Consider the following 14,947-nt stretch of genomic DNA (forward strand, 5'->3'; position numbering starts at 1 on the left):
ACCCCCACAAGAACAAAAACAAACAAACCACCAACTCACCTGTCACACGCTCCTCAGCCTCTCCTCTCTCCCTGCAGCTGTAGCTCCTCTCCGGGCAGCGCGGGTCTTCTCTCTCATCTTCCGGCGCAGGCAGCTTTGGGACAGAGACTCTGCCTGCGCCGGATGTGCCCCGCAGCCGCTGTCATTCACCTGTGTGTGTGCGCGTCTTAAAGACACACACACAAAGGAAGGGTAGAGGCTGTGCAACACATCCGGCGCAGGCAGTCTCTCTCCCAAAGCTGCCTGCGCCGGAAGATGAGAGAGAAGACCCGCGCTGCCCGGAGACGAGCTACAGGGATCGGGTGACTCCCCCCCCTCACCTACCACACTCAGCCCGCAGCCCGGCCCCGGCCCGCGGCTGCTGATTGAGCAGCGCTGTGGCGGAGGGCTGCAGCGGTGCTATACATTTTTAATAATGTCTTTTTTTTCCTCATGCAGCCCGGGCGGCCCACGGACTGGTAATCCGGCCAGCCCAGCGGGCATTTGCCCGGTTTGCCAGATTACCAGTCCGGGCCTGCAGCCATACATACTGACTTAGCCAAAGATAGCCATACATTTTCAATAGTCGTTGTCGGAACATTTGTTTGGCCAACAGCTATCTATCCTGACCTCCCTATACAATTAGAACATTCGACACAGACAAATGTTTATGTGTTCTAAATCTGGAGGAATAAGCCGCAACCAGACACAGCTTTATTCCTCTCAGAACAATAGGGTTACAAGTGAAATTCTCACATCCCTGACCATTCTCTCCACCAGCATTATCTGTCAGTGGAGTCAGGAGACTGATATACAGCTTATAAAGTTTGGTCAATTTTACCATAAGGTGCATGGGCACCTTTAAGATTGTTCAAACTGGCCATACGTGATCAATAACAGTGGGTAAGGATGAAAGATCTTTCTGGGAGAATTCTGGGAATATTCTGTAAATATTCTTTACCAAATAATAATTAGTAAACTAACAATGTTCCGCTTTACCATCATCTGAATTCTCAACTTGGCCAGTTTCTTTGCAGACAGTCGGTCATCCATCGTTTTCACCTTACAATGATTGCTTTGAGCAAAGTCATCCACTTTTATTATTAACTTTAATGCAAGGTGTATGGGTACTTTTAATATGGCTAGGAACCAAAGACATGCCTTTTAACCAGGGGTGTGCAAGGAGGTTGTGGATGCTGCCATTTTACATTTGTCACAGAGCTAGACACCTTCAACAATGATCTCTCCAAGCCTTCCCATAGCTGAATGTTCATGTGTTGTCTATAATGAGTTGTAAGCTTAAAGGGGATATCCAACGCTCCAAAAACATGGCTGCTTTCTTTTAGAGACAGCACCACTCTTGTCTCCAGTTCAGGTGTGGTTTGCAATTAAGCTCCATTCACTTCAATGGAACGGAGTTGCAAAACCTGCACCCAAACTGGAGACAAAGTGGTGCTGTCTCTGGAAGAAAGTGTCAATGCTTTGGTGGCACTAAATAACCCTTATCCATGTGGAGCTGCAGTTAGCCAGGGCCATATTCAGTCTCTTTCAGTATAAAGTGTATGGGCATCTTTACTAGAGATGAGCGGACTTTTCGGATCTCTGGTTTGTGATAACCAGAACGATCGGCGATGGATTCCTGCTGTCTGCTCGCTCTGTGCAGCAGGTGGATACCTCCTAAGGAACGCCTGGAAAATAAAGTTAACATACAAGTGCATTTAATGGTAATGGGCATGCTTTCTGCAACCTTATGTGCACTATACACTTACCATGTTTATAACACAGCACGTACTGTACAATACTCACCGCCAGCAAAGTAATAGAGCATTTCTGCAGGACAAGTCTCAGCAAAACACTGTGAGAACTGAATTATCAGATGCCATATGACAATAAGTCTAGTCTAAAAAGTCTCCACCCATATCTGGCAAAGGCCACAACACACCAACACCCATAAAATAGGTCTTAAAATAGCTTTTGGCTCAGCCCTATTCGTGAAAAACATTATACTAATCATTTTTAAGGTGCAGAGAATCATTACCATAATTATAAAAGCCATCACATCAACAGAAGAAACTCTGCATTGTGCGTGACAGAGCGGGGAAGAACACTGGAACAATTGAGTTATTAAGTGATTATTTTCTGTGCGGCAGAGGGAACAGCACCAAGCCCATCATATACTTAATCCCCACTATTCTCTCTCTAATAATGAAGACAGAGTTGCTAATGTTTCTTGAAGAAAATCAATCATTATTCAAAATTATAATCCTATTCATTTTATATGCACCCTGAGGTTATGGAGTTTTCATAGGATAGCATGTTTGGGCAATACTCTGTTATTATACTGCTGGGATCACTAAAGTGACATTCACAGTTTTCTTGGTCCCTGAGATTTCCTGATCTTCCATACTGTAACATTGTATGACTAGAGATGAGCAAATCACTCGGAAATACGTTTGCGAATTCGCTAATTTTTGTGAATCGCATACAAACAAATTTAATTAAAAACAGTGTAACAGTGTAATTTTTTCAACAGCTGTTGCTGTCACAGTGTCAAAATTGGAAAAAGTCCATTTAAAAAAAAAAAAATGACAATCAGCCTGTCAGTCATTCAGTTTCTGCCATGGACAGCAGTGGACGTTGGTTGATCAGCACCCCGGACCCCAGCTGGATGTCATTTAACATCGGCTTCCTGGTGCAACAGGACTTGAAGAAAAATCCCTGACCTAGCCGTTGGATTGCTCGCTCAGCCAATAAGTAACTGCAGAGGTGTGGCACAAGTTATATTATTTTTTTAGTCAATCTCATGACAGATTGTGTGTGCTATTGCATTTTGTTCAATAGAGCTGAAAGAGCGGAAAAATACCTTATAAATGGGAATACCACAGATTTTGGATGCAAGCAGACATGTTTTCTAATGCTGGGCACCCCCCTTACCTGAATTTTATTGATATAACTTGGAAAATGTTCTTAACTGTGACCTTAGAGCTGAGAAGCCATGGTATCAAATGGGTAAAGTAAAATGTGTGAGATCTGCATAGATCTGGGTTTGGCTCGGTACTGTGTGTGTTTACACAGGAATTAATAGAATGAATGTTGTGTCCACAACAGGGCAGCACACAGGCTGTACAGAAAGAAGATGCAATGCTTTGTTTTACCAAGTACAGACCTAAAATACTGAACGTCACTCTGTAAACTCCTATTATGAAGCTACATACAAGAGATATTCACCACTGTTTGCATCTCTACTGTCCATGTCTCACTGCTCTGAATGGGCACCTTAAGTGACAAAGTCTACTGAACACACAAATTTGAACAAAGTTTGACCAACTGTGTAAGGGGGGTTCCTAATACTCCCCTAACTGATGATGTCAGGGGAGAGAAGGGGCGGCGTGTTGGATTTTAACTTCCCCAACCTATAAAACACAGCAATCACTGAGCTCAGGGAGATCAGTGAAAAAAAATCCAACCCTCACTTTAGAGTCTCCATTAATACATTGCCCCCTATAAATTTAAATATGCAAAAAAGGGGTCTGTGGAGCTTCAGTTGCGAGTCTCAAAACATGGGAATAGCCAGATATCCCTCCTGGGAAGGAAAACCTGTTGCCAGTGGGGAGATCCCCAAATATCTGGCTATTCCCGTGTTTTGAGACTCACAACTCAGGCTCCGCTGTTTTTGCCCCAACCTATAATTCTGGTAAAGACAGGTTGCTGCAAGAGCTGTATGGCTTACCCCACTCTCTCCACAGAGGACATTTGGTTGAATTAATTGTTTATGTATAGGGGGAGGGCAGGAGAGGTAGCTGCTCAGCTGACGACTACTGTCAGACGATTATCAGCAAGGAGTGTTGCTAGACACATAATCAGTCCATGTAAAAATGGCAGCGATCAGCCAAGGAGAGAGAAAATGCCCGATCCTTAGCTGATAGCAATATATTTTAGTACAGCAAAAAAGATACAATAGGGCTCGCATCTCCCTTTGTAAACAGGGGATGTGCTGCCGACCAATATTTAAATGGGTACACAAACGATACGAGCGATTATTCGTTCCTTCTGAGGGCCCTGCAATTCTCGGTGATCAGCGCTCGCTTTCTGGCCTTGCATGGCCCATCGGGCCATGATAAAGAACCCTTAGGTCATGGTAAGTTAAGGTATCCATACACTTTATTCTAGAGTCAGCTGAACCCGCCACAGAAAGTAGGTTTGGCTGAAAGTATAACATATGATAGTTGTCAGCCAAACAATGCAGAATCTTTCCCTATTATCCATGCTCTGCCAGTTGTTCATAGGTTTGGAATAGAGAGAGGGGGCATGCTCCTGCCAATCGCCTTCTTATAACCCCTAAGATCAAAAGGATTGAGTAGTTAAAAATTATAATACCTAATCCTTTCATACTGGCTTCTATATTATCATCATCATATGCAAGGAGAGCTTAGAGGCCCCTATATATATATTAGAAGGTACGTCAGTTCCAACAAACTCAGTGAGCTTAGCTGACACATGTCTAGTGTCTACGGCTAGCTTTAGAGACAAGGATTTTGTGAATGTGCCAGACATGGGTAGACTTGTTCAATAGTTTCTTGCTTTGATTCTCCCTGCCATCCTCCCTGTGATTAGTATATACCATATATAGGAAGAGATCTGTCACTCACAGGGAGGACATTGGGCGGGGGATGCCTATCAGCGACATCTCTCTGGCTGCAATTAAACTTTCAATGGGCTGACAAACTTTCCTATAACTTTTTCTCACTGTAGTAGCAGAGCGTTTTATTCACAGACCTGATGATCTTGGGTTTTCTCACAGTTCTACAGGTTATATTCAGAGCATGCTCACAGTAATAGGATGCGGTTATAGTATAATCTGTATGATAGGCCATTATACACTAAGCTACAGGTGCCAGGAAATGGTCCTCAAACTCCTGCTCAGGGAACTATTATAAGGTATGTAAAACAGCATCTAACCTTTGTATGGATGTATTGTTGCCAGACTTTCTACATGTGGAGCAAGGATTCGCTTTGCCGCCCTGGCTGTATATAAATGCCTTGTCAATGTTGAGTTGCTTGTCAGGAGCCTCTGTGGCACCCCACACCAGAGATGCATGCCCCCTCACCCCCCTTACCCTTGCTCCGGGATGAAAGCTGTTCTTTGTAGCTGCTCTCTGCTCTGGTTAACTCCTTTAATGCACGAATGGCGATGCGCTAATATAAAGAGCCCTGTCTGCTGGCAGATCCTGCTCACTGCACACTTTGTATTCATCATTAATAGCCGGTTAGCTACAGTTTCTGCAATGTGTCACTTTAAACAGTTGAATAACATTGTCAGAAGTGACACTTACATTTGTGTTGACGTGATACCTGACAGTAGGTCAATATCTTAACTCTTGAAAATGTAAGCGTATCGACGGGGTAAGTGAAACATGTTCTGGTTTGTGGGTTTAAGTCCCATATACTTAAGCATCATTGTATTTTGACACGGTGTTCATTATACATTCCGAACCATTATTCGTTCCGAGAAGGTTTTGACTGTTTTAGGAAAGGCATGGATCTGCTGGCAATAACCCACAGTCATTAAGCTGAATAAAGATGTTTGGCGTTGTTGCATCCAATGGTCTAAAGGCCTGGCCCATTTCCACAATATAATTATAATGCTCAACATTCATTTATCTTCCTTGTAACAAATTTCTGCACCTCAAATTCTTAGGATCATTTACCGTGTTATTTAAAAAAGTATACCACCAAACATTTCAGGAGGTCAAAGTGGGACACTCAAGGATTAGAGATGAGCAAAGGAACCGACAGCAGAGGAACCAATTTTTTTTATTTTTTTTTTACGCTCAGCGATCATGACATGACATTAGGGCGCTGCCGAGTGCACCAGATCCATAAAAGTGCACAAACAGCACACAGCACAAGATAACACGTGCACAGCTTGTGCATACATATAGTATTTGCAATGCATATATAAGGCAACAACTGTAAAACAATGATTCTTTCTCCTGGTCAGTGAGGGGCTCTCAATGACAAGTCAAAAGTTTGTTCTTCCATGACGGATATGTGTCAACTCTTTAAAGGTTTCAAAACTGTCCCCCCTTTTCCTATGTTCCTCCAGACTGAGTTTAATGTTCGGGTAAAAAAAAAACTTTTTTTATTTGGGTGTGTGACACGGCGCCGTGTCAAAGGGATGGGGCCTAGAATATGCCCTAGGCCTGCAGAACATGAAGATCCAGCCCAAGGACCGAGAGAGGTGCTGCATGCCTGGGGCAAGGATGCTCTAAGCCCTGCCCCTTTAACATGGCACCGCACCACAACGCTTAAATAAAAGAGGTTTTTCCACCGAACACCTTAAAGGGGTATTTCACTCAATCATAATATTTTATATGTTGCTGCCCATGGAGAGTCTTACAATACACTCCATAATTGTAATTATCTATTCAGTCTCCTTCCCCCAGTTCTGAGCTGCTGCTTTCTGCAGAAGATACCAAAAACTGTGTATTAGCTTATTTTTTCCAATCTCCCCCTTCTCCCCCCTCCCTTCTGAGATGGCTAATGTAAACAAGTCTTTGGCTGGCTGTATCTGCAACTTCGTAATGCCAGGGACTTGTTTACATCAGCAGTTTCAGAAGGAAGGGGGGGAGATAGAGAGAAAAGCTCACACACAGATTTTTGTGTCTTCAGCAGAAAGCAGCAGCTCCGAACTGGAAGGAGACTGAATTGATAATAAGTATAGTTAGTATGGAGGGAATTGTTAGTCTCTCCATGGGCAGCAACATATCAAAGGTTATGTTTGAGTAGGATACCCCTTTAAGTTTTATTTTCAGAGAATAATTAATGCAGAACTCTAACACTGTATGATTGAAGATTTCACTTGTGCACTTTACTATGCACGTTTTTGAGCACTAAACCTAATATATCCCAAAGTTTCCTCTGGTGTGGTAGCAAGTCAGAAGCCACTACTAGTACAGATAGCATCCTGTTGTCTTGTTGAACTAATGTAATGTCTAAGATTATATGTTAATATGTGACTATATGGAGAGTGGACATTGCAAATTGCAGTGTGAAAGTGGCCGAAATACCACTTATTATAGTTTCATCCTTTGATACACACATTACCAGCAGAGTTTCCTGCAAACACAAACGGCACAAGCTTTCCAGACTAAGTAAATATGGTTGCACAAAAAAGGAAGAACAAATTCCTCAAGGAAATAAAAAGTTATGAATCATAAGAATAAGGATGAAATGGCCTTGCTCGGCTCTTCCCTCTAGCTATAAAATTCTTCAACCATGGATAAACTTTTCCTGTCTGGTTACTTTGCCTATTTAAAACATATTTTAATAAAGAAAAGAAAAAAACTAGCTGAACTGAAGTAATGATTAATGTAACATTTTGGACAATGAAATATGATTTAATGTCTGTTTACATCTGCATTTGGCAGCCCTGTCGTAATCACCTGCAGCTCTGCTGGTAGCCATTGTGACTCTCCTCCTGCTTGTTTCCTGCACTCTGTCCCGTTTCCCACCACTGTCTTTTGGCTTGGGCTCCTAGTTGTGTTTCTAGTCTTTCTTCCCCAGCATGGGCCTAAGCACTACTTCTCAGCAGTTACTCCAGGATACTTAGAGATTCCTCTCACAATACTCTTTGTCTTCTGAGCGATAAAATCTCTAAGTTTCGGTAAAGTGCAAAGTGTTCTGCTCTTCTCACTACCCAGCCTATTTGACCCTGCTTCTGGTTTCCCATCTTGGTGCATTGCTTTGGAGCTATCAGTTGTCAGCTGTAACTAATAGAGATTACACAAAGAAGCAGCAATACTCTCTCCAGCTCAATTAGTGGTAAAATTCATTTATTTTATTTGTACATGGGGGGGGGGGGGGGGGGGATAGCAGCAGGAGCAGGAGACAGTGTGAATTGGCACAGGGGCCATTTTTTTCACTTTCTGGATTTCTATCAGCTACCAGTGTGGCAGAACCGTACAGATATGGTAATACATTGTATAGACACATCTATATAACTTTTAATGTACTTTTAACAGAAAACAAGTTTTTCTTATCCAGAGTCCCCCTTTAAGTACTACGGATAAAATATCGTACAAAAAGAGGGAAGTTCATTTTGAATAATGCTTTATCCTTCGTACTTAAAAGGGTACTCCGGGCTGGGGTAATTTCTATTGTACGGCTGGGGAGGGGTGGATACAGAAGCTGCCGGTCACTTACCTCCCTGGTTCTAGCGCGGGGTCCCGGATCGCGCCGCCCCGTTCTCCAATCCGGCTGCCACTTCCTGGTCTGAGCTGCAGCTTAAGTCTCAAGGCAGCTCAGCCATTTAGGGGTCGTAGCGGAGTCCCACCTTGGCCGCTAAATGTCTGAGCTGCGTCACGTTTCAAGCCACAAGATATCACGTCTCAAGCCGAAGACCAGGAAGCGGCAGCCGGACAGGAGACGGGGCAGCGTGATCTGGGACCCGGTGATGGAACCAGTGAGGTAAGTGACTGGCGGTTTCTATATCCATCCCCTCCCGGGCTGTACAATAAAAATTACCTCAGCTCGGAGTACCTCTTTAAGGATTTGTGCAACATTATTCTCTATGGGACTGTTATTTATGGTAGCACTTTTTTTAATCTTATGTCACTAACATGTGTCTATTGTCACTTACACATATGTCTTGTATTTGTATTCTTCCTTGTGTAGAGCCATGACTAGGGGTCAGTGGACCCGAAACGCATCTGTATTTTACCATGTACAAATAAAGTAAATGAATTTTACCACTAATTAAGCTGGAGAGGGTATTACTTCTTCTTTGTGTATCCAGCTGGATTTGCACCTGCTCGAAGGGTGGCATATGGACTGAGAGAAGTGTCTTTGATAGTACGCCATATTTCTTTCTTGATGTCAAAATCTCAGTGGGTCCCGTTATTAGTGGAATGTGTCCATTAGGTGTCCTACCACTGTGAATTCCTATAAACAAAAGCATAGCACAGACATAGAGTCAGTTGTACCTTCAGATCACTAGATACCTTCAGAGAGATCTATCAAAATTGTTGTCACATAGTTATGTGTATATGGCTGTATAACATGATAATTACTTTTCTATGTGCCAGTGGCTTTAAAAAACCCTGCAGCGCCATAAATACATCTAAATAGATATATCACATATTACCCATCACCCATCTGTGCGGGACAATGGCAGGTAACACAAAGTAGGGAAGTAAATGAATCCTGTGCCGAGTCCATAATAACATGACTTATACATTTATGTTATTGAGGCTTGGAAATACTTCTTACCCCGCTTGTGGCCGAAAGGCATAACGCTGCCCCTGGCAAAAAAAAGTAATTGACAAGGCCAGGAGCCAATGGTTGATTAGGAGCGTGTACAGTTAAAGGGCCAGCAGCCTATGGGTCTGTAAATCTATCCGGATTTCCTGATAAGAAATCCAGATAGATTTTCCTGACATGTGAAGGGGGCATTATCCTTGGTAAAACAGATATGGGGCATTAGTCGTTTACCTCAATGCAAGATGTCTGCTTAGCCTAGGAATAACCAGATTCCCTAAGGGCAATGATTATTGAATTACAGTGTTACAAAGCTCTCATGCCCGCTATTTCTATGGGGCCTGCATTAAAGGGGAACTCCGGATAAGAAAAACTCGTTTTCTATTAAAAGTACATAAAAAGTTATATAGATGTGTCTATACAATGTATTACTGTATCTGTGCGGTTCTGCCACACTGGTAGCTGATAGAAATCCAGGAAGTGAAAAAAAACGGCCTCTGTGCCAATTCACATTGTCTCCTGCTCCATCTGCTATTCCCCCCTAGGAGACAAATATTCCATGCCTCTGTCTCACATTGTGTGTGTTTGCTGAGCACAGGCTGATGATGCAGACCATCTCTGACCGGCCAGAAGCAGGCGCAACACTAATTTTACTGATTGTGTGGGTGGGGGACTGTGATGATCAGCTGAGGGAAAGCATTGCATTCTGGGAAATGCTAAACCGGGAAGGACAAACACAATACAGAGCAACCCCCCCCCCCCCCCCCAAACAAATGGATTTTTTGTAGTTTCAAAACTGGGATAGGCAGGTAAGTAATGCGTTGTGCTTCTGCAGAAGTTTCATTTTTTTAACCTCTACCTGGAGTTCCCCTTTAAACATTATAAGAAACCTCGAGTCTTCTCTGACTTTCTCCTCCTTCCAGACAGGCAAAATCTGGAAAAGTCATGTGAAAAGCAAAATTTTTTATCCCCTTTTTATGACGTCATAAAGTCACATGAAGACAATTTGCAATGTTTGAGACCTACTTTACACCATTCAGTAGTTAACATTGCATTTGGTTCTTGTTTGCTCGGTTAGAAATGTTAGGGTCTGGCGAGGAATAAGCATATACAAAACCTCAGACCGCGTTCATCTGCTATAAACAGTGGCTCCAGGTGCTCGGGACATGTTTATTACATGAGAAACACAGGAACATCCACAAAAACAGAACATTTCACATTCTCTTACAGCCTGGAAACTATGCAGAGATGGCGATTGTGTCACAGGTCGTGCTATACAAAGGTGACAGGATTATAGCAATGGGACATTGGCCTAGAACTCATCTTGTCCACAAAAATGTGGAGTCATATTGTAATAATCATCATAAAATAATCACATCTGTCAAATGTCCTAACCAGATTGCAGAACAGGAAACACACAAAGCAGCTGCTCCAGGACTGATATACTGTCCAAATACATCAAGCTTGTATCTGACACAAGTAGGAAGTCATCTGAGACATAGATAATGCAAGCAGTAAGGATATCCCACTGCACAGAGAGCACTATAACATTCTAGGTAAACTGGACAGTGTGGTATTAAATAGAAATAATGAAACAAATAGTAAATTAATCCCTTAAAGGGGTACTCCAATGGGAAAGAAATTAATCAACTGAGCATCAACCATCAACTGGTGCCAGAGATTTGTGATTTACTTATTTTAAAAAATCTGCATCCTTCTAGTACTTATCAGCTGTTGTATGCCCTGCAGGAAGTGGTGTATTCTTTCCAGAGCAGGAGAGGTTTTCTTTTGGGATTTGCTAATGCTCTGGACAGTTCCTGTCACAGATAGAGGTGGCAGCAGAGAGCACTGTGTCAGAAAGGAAAGAATTAGGGATCGTATGAACCCAAACGCTCGGCATCAGATTCCCGCTGTCTGCCCGCTCCGTGGAGCAGGCGGATACAGCGGGAGGACCGCTTGGAAAACTGGGATACAGCCTATGGCTGTATTCCAGTTTTCCAGACGGCCCTCCCGCTGGATCCGCCCGCTGCACGGAGCGGGCAGACAGCAGGAATCATTACCAAGAGTTCGGGTTCGTACGAACCCGAACCTCGGAGGGTTCGGACCATCCCTAGAAAGAATGCAACACTTTCTGCAGGACATACAGCAGCTGATAAATACTAGAGGACTATTTTTTAGCTGGAAGTAAATTACAATCTCTGGCACTTTCTGACACCAGTTGATTTGAAAGATAAAAAAAAAAAGTTTTGCTGGAGTAAAAGGGACTCAGGAAATGTAATTATTAGCATTTTCCTGTTTTTCTCTATTCTCTCTAAGTCATACATCTACAGAGCCATAGAAGGCCTTGATTTACTTATATATACCATATATTTACCATATATTCGACCATAAACTATACTGCAAAACAGTATACTGCAAAAAATTGTGAGTCGAAATTGAAAAAAAATGCAATTTAGATTGGTAGCTTTTAATGCAGTTTATTTATATATTTTATGCAATAAAATGTTCAATGGAGCTGTACTTGCATTTTGTGCTCCATAATATGTAGTTTTTATTGCACCATGTGTGCATGGATCTGACATTTTAATTACTTTTAATACATTTTTTTGATTGGATGTGATGGGACTAGGGATGGTCCGAATCTGCCGAGGTTCGGGTTGGTATGAACTCGAACGATCGGCATTCGATTCCCGCTGTCTGCCCGCTCCGTGCAGCGGGTGGATACAGCGGGAGGACCGCCTGGAAAACTGGCCTATGGCTATGGCTGTATCCCAGTTTTCCAGGCGGTCCTTCCACTGTATCCACCCTCTCCATGGAGCGGGCAGACAGCGGGAATCATTACCGAGGGTTCGTGTTCGTACGAACCCGACCCGAACCAGGTTCGGACCATCCCTAGATGGGACCAAAAATGCAATTATGGCATTTGGATTTTTTCTTTTACACCATTCATTGTGCGGTGTTGACAATCTGAACATTTCCACATGTGGCGATACCTATGTACTACATTTATCCATTAGATTGCTGCTCTGTTTTTATAGCCTGCTGTAGGCAAGCTTAATCAATTGCAAATCTGACAACCACAGGAGGTCTTAGCAGAGGACTCAGGCTGCCCTGAAAAGGGATCAATGGGGGGGAAAGGAGGTGAAATGGGGCCAGATAGCTTATTAACACACATTACGAAGTTATACAAATTGTTTATGTGTTAATTAAGCACAACAAGAAAAACGACGCACTACCCCTTTAAGGGTGTGTTCACACGTACAAGATCTGCAGCTGATTTGATGTGGCAGATATCAATGTAACTAAATAACTGAACACAACATCAAATCTGAAATTGAAAGCAATAGAGTGCCTATTTCATTGATCTATGCCAGGGATGGGGAACCTTCGGCCCTCCAGCTGTTGCAAAACTACAATTCCCATCATGCCTGGACGGATCTATGCAGTATATTTATACTGCATAGATCTCTATGAGAGATTAGAGCAGTTATACTAGAAGTCCCCCAGGGGGAATAACCCTGACCCCAGGGGGACTTAAAAAATATTAATAAAAATCCCCTCCCAAATAAAACTTTCAATCACCCCCCTTTCCCCATTTTTTAAATAAAAATAAATAAACAAGTTTTATATCGCCGCATGCGTAATCGCCCAAACTATTAATGTATTTAATTTGTGATCTCTTACGGTAAATGGCGTAAGTGCCAAAAAAAAGTGCAAAATTGGTTGCATCAAATCCAGAAAAATTGGAATAAAAAGCGATCAAAAAGTCGCATATGCGGAATCAAAGTACCAATAGAAAGTGCAGTTCATGGTTCAAAAAAAATGACACCACACACAGCCCCATAGACCAACGGATAAAAGCGCTATAAGTGATTTTAAGGAACATTTACTTTTTTAAAAAGGTTTTAATTTTTTAAAAGCCATCAAATAAAATAAAAGTTACACAAGTTACATATCATTGTAATCGTAACAACTTGAGGAACATGCATAACAAGTCAGTTTTATCCCAGGGCAAACGGCTTAAACACAAAAGCTCCTCAAATAAAAAAAAAAATGTGTTTTTTTTTTTCAATTTCACCACACATTTAATTTTTTTCTGGTTTTGCAGCGTACTTTATGCAAAAATTAAGCCTGCCTTTGCAAAGTACATTTAGTGGCACAAACAAAAAACAAGGGCTCATGTGGGTCTGAAGGTGAAAAAATGCATGCCATAAGGCCTTTTAAACACGAGGAGGAAAAAACGAAAGTGAAAAACAAAAATTAGCCCAGTCCTGAAGGTTAGTTGAATGGAGTTAAATGACTAAAACATAAAAGAAAGTGAACACATTAAACCACAAACTTTGTCACAAAAGAATATGAAAACTAATATAGTATACTGTCTATGCAGATGCTCGACAAGAAGAGCCAAATATTGCAAATAGTTTTTGCAAGCCATGCAATCAATAGGTTTAAACAATAGATGTGAATTTACCATTGACTTCAAAATTCATAAGAAATCAGTAACAAAATATTATTGTTGCAGATTGTGCTCTGCACCTGGGGGTTTTAAACATTACTTTTGTATAAAATTATATTTTTATATTCCACACTGAAAATGTGCAGAAGCAAGTCTGCACCAAAATCTGCAAGATTTGGAGAATCCGCAGCGAGAATGCAGAGGCCATAGGGCATAACTGTAACGCATATCGCTGGGGATTTCGCTGTGAAACTTGCAGCGTGAAATCCAATGAGGATGCGGTATGTGCGAACACAGCCTAAGGCCATGTTCACGCAACGTAAGTTCCGTACTAATCACGGCCATTGTTGCCGTTGCTGCAGGCCGAGGTTATCGCCGTAGAAAACTGGCATGTCAGTTTTCTGCGGCCGCTATTCATTGAATAGAGGCTGCAGAAATCCATGTCAGTGCACACTATGGAGCGTGCGGCTCCGGACGCTCTCTCCATAGTGTGCAGTGGGGAGTTCTGATGCGGGCACGCACGGATGCACATGCATCAGAACTTTGCGGCGCTAAAGATCATCGGGGATGATCTTTTCTGTGACAGGCCGGGTCACGGAACGGCCTGTCTCATACTGTGTGCACATAGCCTGAGGCTATGTTCCCACACAGAATTTTTGCAACCAAAACCAGGAGTGGATTGAAAACACAAAAAGGCTATGTTCACACACTGTTGGAATTGATTGGATGGCCGCCATTAAAGCGGCTATCCAGCACTACAAAAACATCGCCACATTCTTCCAGAGGCAGCCCCTCTCTTGTCTCCAGCTTGGGCGGGGTTTTGCTGCTTAGTTCCATTGAAGTGAATGGAGCTTAATTGCAAACCGCACCTGAACTGGAGACAAGAGTCATGTTGTCTCTGAAAGAAAGTGGCCATGTTTTTGTAACACTGGATAACCCCTTTAAGGCCTGTTTCACACATATCAGATACGCAGCAGATTTCACGCTGTGAATTCGCCCTTGCTTCGGGGGTTTGGCTGGACATCCCGTTCAGCCAATCATTGTGCTGCCCCGCCACAGTGCACTGATTGGCTGAGCAGGCTGGAGTGTGAAACAAGTTGGAGCGTGAGGCCACGAAGGGTTAAGGAGGACTGTCACTTACATACTCGCAGCAGGATGGCAATCCCGTTGAGAGTATGTCTTCTCACTGAAAATGACCGCCAAGGGATCCGCAGC

The sequence above is a fragment of the Dendropsophus ebraccatus genome, chromosome 9 (genome assembly GCF_027789765.1).
Source record: "Dendropsophus ebraccatus isolate aDenEbr1 chromosome 9, aDenEbr1.pat, whole genome shotgun sequence".
Lineage (NCBI taxonomy): Eukaryota > Metazoa > Chordata > Amphibia > Anura > Hylidae > Dendropsophus > Dendropsophus ebraccatus.